This window comes from Haemorhous mexicanus, chromosome 4 (genome assembly GCF_027477595.1).
Source record: "Haemorhous mexicanus isolate bHaeMex1 chromosome 4, bHaeMex1.pri, whole genome shotgun sequence".
Classification (NCBI taxonomy): Eukaryota; Metazoa; Chordata; class Aves; order Passeriformes; family Fringillidae; genus Haemorhous; species Haemorhous mexicanus.
In genome coordinates, this window is record NC_082344.1 from 19,665,704 (window position 1) to 19,675,124 (window position 9,421).

The following is a 9,421-nucleotide window of genomic DNA, read 5'->3' on the forward strand; positions in this document are numbered from 1 at the left end:
CAGTCATTTCAGGAGGACCTTAATGGAACTTTACCTTTCCTTGTAGAGGATGGATCAAGTGCAGAATTCCTGTTCAGCAGAAGCTGGCTGAACTTTTGCCTTTCACCAAGTCTGTCTCTTCTGTGGATTTTCTTATCTAGTGTTAGAGAGTTGTGCATTCCTATTCACTTAATTAAAGCAAATTCTGTACTTTTAATGTCCACTTCATAGTCTTCTGTTTACAAAAACAACGATATACCTCTCCTGGATTTATCCAGTTACTTTTTCTAAGTTATGGATTGTTTTTCAAAAGGGAGATTATTAGTCATGGAATTTCCCTGGTTTTCTCCTAGAAGTTAAGATGGCAGTTATCCATCCTACCTTTGCATCGTCAAGCCACTGTTTCCTACTTAAGGATTCTACCACAGATAATTCTCTGTTAATTTTGTGCTTTGGTCAGTAACATTTATTTTTTCATACATGTCACTCTGCAAGTGTTATATCTAGACTAATACTACTCTGTGAAACATTATCCAGTAAGCTAGGAATGAGCCAGTCAGCACAGTCTTATTCTTATTTCTGTCCTTCCATCAGTAGGCATAATTTTTGGATCTTTAGAGAGCTATTCTAGCTTTTATTGATTTTTTTTCGGGACATTGATGCTCATACAGGATAGTCGCCAGCATTTGTGCCAAAAATTTGGAATTGTTATTTCTGGCAGTGTTGTTGAATAAGCTGAAATATAACTTGACTACTTATCTTGCTCTTCTGAAATTACAGATTGTGTTCAAGTGGTTTAAAGAATCCATGATACCCATGGTAAGCTGGGTTATGTCAAGCTTTACTCTTGGAGAAGTTTCTGTACTTACTTGAAAACAAGTGCAGTGGCCGTTCTAAATCCATATGAAATCTTTTCTGTGTTGTTTTGTAGTAATTGTAGATACATTGCATTGCATTGGTATTTAACATCTGTGGAAGAACATTTGGTTTTTAACACTTTTGGCACTTGGTCACATAAGGCTGCTGATTTTAAGTGATGAGATCCTAGGTAAGTGTGTCTGCAAATAAAGCAAGTTGCTGCTTTTGTGTATGAATATGGTACTTAGTATTTGAATTGGGGTAAACAAACTGGGCTGCCAAGTCAGTCAGGAAGTTACTTACACATATGTTGTCTTTAGCTGCTGCTTCTTTTCCTTGCTCATTGTTTTCAGACACACAGTTGCCTGGAATCTTATCACTTTCTCCTTTTCTCTTGTATAAGAAGCACCTTATAAATATCAAGTAGTACAAGTAATACTGGAATAAATGACAGACAAAATGGAAGATGTATTTGTCCTGAAAACTCATAACTTGTGTCTTGGTTTGGAAAGACAGGTGCCTGCTAAAGAAGGCAGGAGCCTCCCCTGAAATGGAAAATGCAAACCCTCCCCACCCCTCTGAATTGCTATGAATTTTAAATTAAGGGGCTCTCAGGCAAAAAATATGGGAGCAGGTAATAACAGTTCTTTAATAGGGAAGGAAAAAAATAAAAGGATAAAATTAAACAATGCAATACAGTAGAACAACACTGACAGAGTCAGAACTCAACCTGACACCCTGTTGGTCAGGGTGTTGGTAGCAGTCCAGTTGGAAAAGTGGCTGCAGTCCTCCTGAAGTGTCAGGTGTGGTTCTGTTGGAGCAGGGGGGTCCTGTAGAGAAAGGGTGTATTCTTCCTCCAAAGATCCATGGAAGTAGAAGCAGCTGCTGTTCCTCTGGGAATCCAGTGGAGAAAAGCCGTGCTGGGGTGTCAGAATCTCCAGATTATATCTGGATAGCAATGCTTGGCTCCTCCCTATGGGCGGAGCATCTCACAATGGGGTGTTATAGTTCTTATCAGTCATGTAGTAACATTCAATAGCTTGTTATCAGCAGATGTTCCCTGCTGAGGGAGGAGTAATTATGATCACTCAGGGAGAGAGATAAGGGGAATCGCCCACTTGACACCAGACAACTGCCATATAGATGTTAATAGAATATATCTTGCCTTGCAATCTGGAACAACTTGGCAATGATCTGACTCATCACTTCAAATAGTAGTAATTTAGGGGTTTTACAAACCTTTTCTTGGAAGGTCACTAGGCCTTTCTGCCTCACAGAAAAGAAATTTGGTTCCCAGTGTAAGTGTAAAAGCTTTCCTTTTAATTCAACTTTAGCATATTTCCTTTGCAGATGCTAAGAAGAGGGAGGTCACTGAGTCACCAGGATCTTGAACTCCTGTTGAAATGAAGGACTGTACCTGTGTTTTGACTAAGTCATGTCTGTGTGTCTTCTTTGCACCACTGTGTAAATAAAAAAGGCAGATGGCAGGAGAGGGATAAAAGAGGTATTTGCTGCTCCTGGTTTCTAAAATGGAGAGCAGCAAAACTTTTATGTTTTGTTTAAATTCACGTAGGGAATCTCTGGCAGAGCTGGATGTTAAAGGCATATCATCACTGTCTGTCTTATCTTTTCACTGTGAAGCCGATTTTCAGATAATCATTCTGTTTCCAAGACAAATTTTTCAGTAATGCAATTTCTGTATGTAATTTCATTTAAAAGTTTAAACTGTATTTTGGGGTTTGCTGTTCTGGTTTAGTCTGTAGGGGAAATCTTTTTGCCAGCACTCTGACTATAGATGCACCACTGAAACTCTTCAGCTGAGCCTTGGTGCTTGTTCTTACCTCCCTGAAGTGAGTGTTACTGTTGGTAGTTGTTTTTCTTCACCCATGTTAAACAGTTTAAGGGAAGTAATCAAAACATTATTTAGGCTTGAAATCTGTTTATATGTTAGAGAGAGACAGGTACTGAGATTTCCAGTACTGATGAGAAAAACCTCATGAATTTGGGCGTAATGGATGAGGTGATGGAAGAGACTGAAGGACCGTGGAGAGTTACCGGGTATTGGGAAGGTGAATTGTTGCCTCACCTAATAGGGCAAGCCACAGCTCCTGGCATTAGGTCATTCCTTGAAAAATCCCCACCTTTCACACAGCAGTAGCCAGCAGTAATTATAATTGCCTGGACTCAAAAACTGCAAGTGGAACAGGTGCTCAGGCAATTCATGTCACCTGAAGTGAGTCAGGGTGATAAGACTGGACCTCGTAATTAGAGCTGAATTGTACTACACCCTGTAAAGAAAGAAGGAGAGTCGGAAGCTCCTCTAGTAAACTTCTCAGGAAGCTCCAAACGCTTCAGCCCTTTGCCAACCATAAATATGTGTCTTTGCTTCAAAAAGGGTGAGTGTTTTTTTCTCTAAACTGTATTTTCAGGATGGGTCTGCTTAGTAATACACAAAAGAAAAGTTCATTGCTCTGCCAGGCCTAAATGAAAGCATAAATGGTCATCATAGTGTTACTGTGTTTTGCTGTGTCAATGAATTATGGCGGTGATTTTAGTGGATATTTTTATGGAATTTACCAGTAAGCTTTGCAGCTTTAGGAGAATCTATCTGAATTCTTTGGTATCACTGGATCACCCAGGCTGACCTCAGCATGGGCTTGCCTACATGGGGGAAATAGAGGTTTGGGCTCTGAAGAAACCGTGATTATAACAAGCAGTGCAGTGCTGTGCTTTCAGAGCCTGACATATTTAATTCCTGGTAACCTTTGTGCTCTCATTCCTAAGTTTTGTCATTCTGTGTTAATGGTCAGTTAACACTGATGCATTGATTACAAGAATGCTTTGCATTCCTTTGCATGTATACACAAAAACAGCTGTTTATTTAATATTTAACTACCACATTACTTCTCAAATTAAATGCAATAGTTTTTTTCTGGAGCATGAGATAAAAATCGAAATGCAATTAAAACGTTCATAATATTAAGAGTCTGTCCCTCTAAAGATGGGATTGCTGAGGCTTCCAGGCAAAGGTGTTGGGTGGTCTGCTGTTGGTTTGGAATACTTAAGTGTTCTGGTTTAGATCAGAAAGGTGTTAAGGTGCTTTTATAAAGCTGCATAAAGCATCATTAAACATTGTTCATGGAAGCAAATTGAAAGTCATCCTTCACGTGACATACTTGCTGTAACTCCAGGCTGACATTTCAACGAGCTGTTTTACGTCAGCCTAACAATTGCCTGTGACAGTTTCTCCATTTGCACCAAAGAATAAACCTCTCTTGCAGCAGTCAACAGTATTAACATGGTGTAGTTTAATGGAAGAATGGAAAAAAAAAAAAAAGCCCCAGCCCCAAAGCCCAGATAATGAAAATTATGCTAATACTTGATGCAGCTAGAAGATAGAATCCAGATGTAATTATATATGAAGTGAGAAAGTAAGTTTGGGATTGTTGGAAGCATTAAATACCTGAACTCTGATCCCAATGAAGTGAATTACTGCTGTTAATTATAAATAACTATATGATTATAATAATTATAAATGACTGTATGGGAACAGTTTAGCCAATATTTAATACTCTGATTTAAGGAAATAAAGTGGGATCAGTGACTCCTCAGTTATATAGATAAAAAGAGGCAAACCTGGAGCAGTTTTGGAAGTTTGTTTCTCAGATGCTTCTTTCAATATACAAAATTAGGAGTAAATTCCATACACATGCAGTGTAGTATGAACATGTAATTTGTTAAAATCTTATACAATTAGAAGGTAAAAAAATCCTTGTATAAGGTGAAAGCATCAGTGTTGCTCTGCAGCACTTCACTTTTGGATTATTTAATATTCTTGAGTATATGATTGATACTGTGTAGGTGACAATGTCTAGCTTGCAGAATGATCTAAACAAAATTCCTAATGGCTGTTTCATTTCAGTATTTACCATATTTTTGTACTGGCATATAATCTGTAATGTGAAGCAACAGAGAGGAAAGGTTCTAGAAACAAATCTCATTCACCCTAGAAAAACACTACCATGACAAGTAAATAATTTATGGCAAAGTAATGTCTGGGCATTTTAATTAGAAAACACCTCAGGACAGGAATTGTCTTTTTCTCTGTATTTGTGCATTTCCTTTAAAAATGTGTTTCTCTTTTTGCTTAATCTGATTAGAAATTTCAAATAGAAGGTGATTTTACTGATCTCTTGCAAAGGTTTTACCTGTTTTTCTACACAACTGCTTCAGGTTGCTCTCCTGTTGCCATTGAAAATTGGTATAAAATAAAGAGGTGTTCATTCTGGTGCTTCTTAAAGAGTAGAGTCTTTAATCTGGGCCATACATCTCTGAAGAAAGTTTCTATTAGGAACAAATAAACCCATAAAATCTAATCTTTCAATTGTATTTAATTGAATCCTCATGTTTTGTTTGGTGTGATTTTTGATTTTTTTACAATGTTCTTATTTTTATCAGTGCGATTTTTAATATAAGTCTTACTTTAGGCCAGGATCTTGTGACCTCTTGTACTCAGTATTAAAACTTATTCTACTTTTCCTTGAGACTAGTCTTAAATATTTCAGATGTTATACTTCTTTATCTGTTCCATCTGCTACTATTTCCCATTATTAGGCAGTTGACAGGAGAGAATTACAGCACTTTCTAAAGGTGCATATTTCCATTGGAAAACCAGTAGGAATGCTAGTGAGACAAAGGTTTCAACTGAAATCTTACTGAAAGCTTCCAGGCTATTGTTAATCTTCTAGCAGAGATAGCTCATCTCTTAGTACAAGTTATGTATATCTTTGTTCTGTTTGATTTTCTATCATTAATTTATTGAGAAACCAACAGTTTTTATATTCTTGTCTCTTCTCAACTAAGTCTCAAGTTATTCTAAACCTTCCTCGTAGGTAGAGATGTAAATCTCAGTGGGAGTACATGTGCTCAGATGTTGCTGTATCCCACATTCTCAATCCTACTGTATTTCCATGCTCTGATTATTCAGTGTAGTTTTTTAAGGCCTTGCAATAAAGCAGTGAGGTAGGTAATAAAAAAAATCTTTTCTTTTAGCTTTCTGGTCTTTTGGTTTTTTTAATTCTTCCCTAACGTAATTTTTGTACTTGCAGTAACAATTTGCTTTTAGTTCTTCCTTGTTTGTGATGGGGTTTTTTTTGTTTGTTTCCTTCATTTTCATATTTTATGAAGGCTTTTTATCAAGTAGTTTTACTTCTAAAAGGAGATAAGTTCATCTGGATATACTTGAAAAAAACAGGAAATTATTTGTCTATTATATTTACCAACAAAGTGTTTGTGTCATTCCTAAATATCTCAGAAATATTTTTTGAATATATAAATGGCTGTATAGACTGCTTTCCTCCAGACAGTGCAGTTTTCAATTCTTCCAGATAGAAGAATTAACTGTTCTCTTGTTAACATAAGGCAAAGGCAACCTCATTAAACCAGTGGAACAGTGCAAGCCAGGAGAGAGTCAGTTCTTGCATACTAAATGGAAAAAGATTGATACACATGTCTTGGGAAGTTTGCAATGATAGGTTTGTCTATGTTAGTAGTTTGTACTATGCTGTCTTTTTTATATAATTGTGTTCTTTTTTCCCCACCTTATTTTAGCAGTGAATCAAAATAACATAGTGGAAGGACTCTATTACTTCTGGAAATTTGAAAAGTATGGAGTGAATGAGGTGAAGTCTTGCAGAAAGGAAGGACATGGTTTTTTGATTAAGACAGATTGCTGTTTGGAAAGTTGGACTCCATCTTTATTTTCCCACACAATGACTCTAGCAAAGTTACTTGAATATTTTCATAGGTGATCACTCATTGTCTGTTTCTAGGAGGATTTACTCTGAGAGCTCTGGGGTTCAGATTTTCTTAAGTATTAGTGGAAGCACCTGGCATTCTCAGATGCTGTTGAGGGCAGAGGCTTGCTTGCATCATTCATTCTATTCAGCTCACGAGATAACCTGAAAAAAAATCTTCCCATTAAAAACAGTGTCATTCACTTATTGGGGACAAAAGTTTGCATTCAATTAGTTGATTTCTCTGGCTTCTGATGGCTCTTATTTTTTTTCCTCTAGAAGTCATTGTGTCTGGACCCTGCTTTTTTCATTTACAGTGCTTGCTTCCTACCCAGTCTTCAAACTGGCCCCAGTCTCATCTCCAAGTCTGAGTGCTTTTCTGCCCTAGGCTTTAGTTTTCCCCCCACCCGTATTTTCCTTCTCCAGAACTCTTTGTCTGTCCCTTTCCCAGTCACTGTGGCAGCATTTTGTATCCTATCTAGTCATACATTTTCTCACCCACTACACATTTTCTCACCCACTACTCATTTTCCCAATATCCCCTCTGAATCCCCTCATTTTCCATTTTCCCTCCACTACTCCTGCAGATTTTCCTCTCTTTCCCAGCTAGTCCCAACTAATACCACATGCTTCCTCCCCACATTGCATAATACATATTCTGCCTGTCAGCTCTCTTCGCATCCTGCTGAAGTCACAGATGATGAGATTACTGAGAGCACAGGGAAGAGATTTTTCTGCTTTAGGTTATAATACTCAACCCAGCCCAAGGATACAGTACCTGAAAGCAGCTATTACAGCAAAAGGTTGACTTTGCCCCGCAGCTTCACACCAGATCATGTTCAGGATTGTTCTGTGGGGTGTGCATTTTTAGGCTTGGCCACAATTGAGCAGACTTTCATTAATGGTCCTATGTATATCTCCTGCTTTCTCTCTGTTCCCATCTAATTTCAGAATCTCTAAAGCATTTGAGTGCTAAAAGTTTCCAAATAAAAGATTGTGAGAGCATTTCTCTGAAATGGCTGAATAGTTTTGGCTGGAGTTTTCAAAAATAAATTCAGCCTGAGGCAGACAGCTGGTATGGGAAATTTCAGCTAACAGAGTTGCAATTTGGCTAAGTTTTGAGAAACTCGGAAGAGATTTGTGAGGGAGTGAACCCTGGGTAATGTTTCACATTTCACCAAATAGCATCTTCTGGGCAGTGTGTTTTGTGACTTTATGTGGACTTGGTATAAAATTCTCTGCAGAAACTAGCTAAGCTTCAGTATATTAGAATAGCTGTTTTAATTTGGGGTTTATAGACTCAAGAGTTTTTAAAATTATTTGCCTCCCCACTCTAGTTGAAGTATCTTTCTGTATAGGTACAGCCTGCCAAGGGTATTTGTACTGAAAATACCTCTGTTCTTTCATCCTTTTTCATAGCTTCCAGTGGGGATTTGTTCTGGAGTAGCAGTGTCCCAGGGTGAGCTCTGAGAGAGTTTTAACCTAGCACTGTCTGCAGCACCCTGCTGTGAATCTCTTCCCCAGCATGCAGTCTGTATGGTAACAAAAGGAGCAGAGTAACTCTTCCTGCCCAGTTCTCCTGAACTGCTCCCATGAGCCAGGCTTATTCACACCCTTGTTTTTCAAGCTCTATTATTATTAAACTTTTCTTTCTTCTTTCTTGCCCCCTTCCCCTTAGATTTGCACTGGGTTTCAACCTGCAGAATTACTGCAGGCCTTTTTTGGGGCTGTTTGATGGTTCTTGATTCCTGGGGTGAGGCTGTAACATGCCCAATCTATTAAAAAGTGTTCAAAAGCCAGTATTTTCTGTCATGCAAGCTTCTCTTTGCTAGATAGACTTTTCAACCATCTTTACTACCAGGGCACATCTGGGCTACCAGGAGTTTCTAATCTTGACCTCCTAAATGCAAAAGCTCTGCTGAGGACAAGAAAGTACTTGACAAAGACAATTTGGATCATATGGAGCCTTTTTGTGCTCTGGTGGTCCTGAAGCACTCAACCCAAAATTAGAGCAGCCAAAGGAAAAAACAATCCAAGCCAAAGAAAAACACAACTCAAGCCAATCTGTTCATCCTGGTAGATAATTAAGGCATAGGAAATTTTTCCCCACTTAATTCATGGTAGCTACTATTACCATTAGGGTGGGTGAATTGGGGTAGAAAGGAGTGCTGCTACCTCAAGACAAATCCATTCTCTGAATGATGTTCTTTGTTTCACACACCTGTTCAAAAGCAGCCTGCTAAAAACTGAGTACTGTCAAATGAACTGATTAAAATCATGAATACTGTGGAGTGAGTAAAGATTGATTTGATTCCTCCTCCCTGTGTCTTTTCAGTGCATAAATGAGAGGATATCAGGTTGTGTCGGCAGAAGTTCAAAATAAATAAAAGTATATTGTTCTTAAAGCTGTATTTAAGCTGTATAGCTTAAATTTAGGTGAAGCGGGTTGGAGACATTTTAAGCTTTTTTATAGTTTCTAGACAGGACTGAACAAATTTGTGGAAGAAGAATTCTTTGAAGATTATGAAATCCAAAAGAAAGGCCATAAATTGCTGGAGATGTCTGTAGTACTGTGTGAAATACCATTACATGCTTGTCCTCTTACACTGTTCCCTTGGGAATTGCTTGCTGGCACTGGTCTACACCAGTGCCTTTCTAAGAGCAGGATGGTGTCAAGTCCTAACAAGAACAAACAACTTTTGCTTGGAAAAGGATAAGGGAAACAAGAATTTGGAGAAACAAAGTGACAACAGGGGACAACAAATGTGGGAAAAGGAATGTGTGTGTTA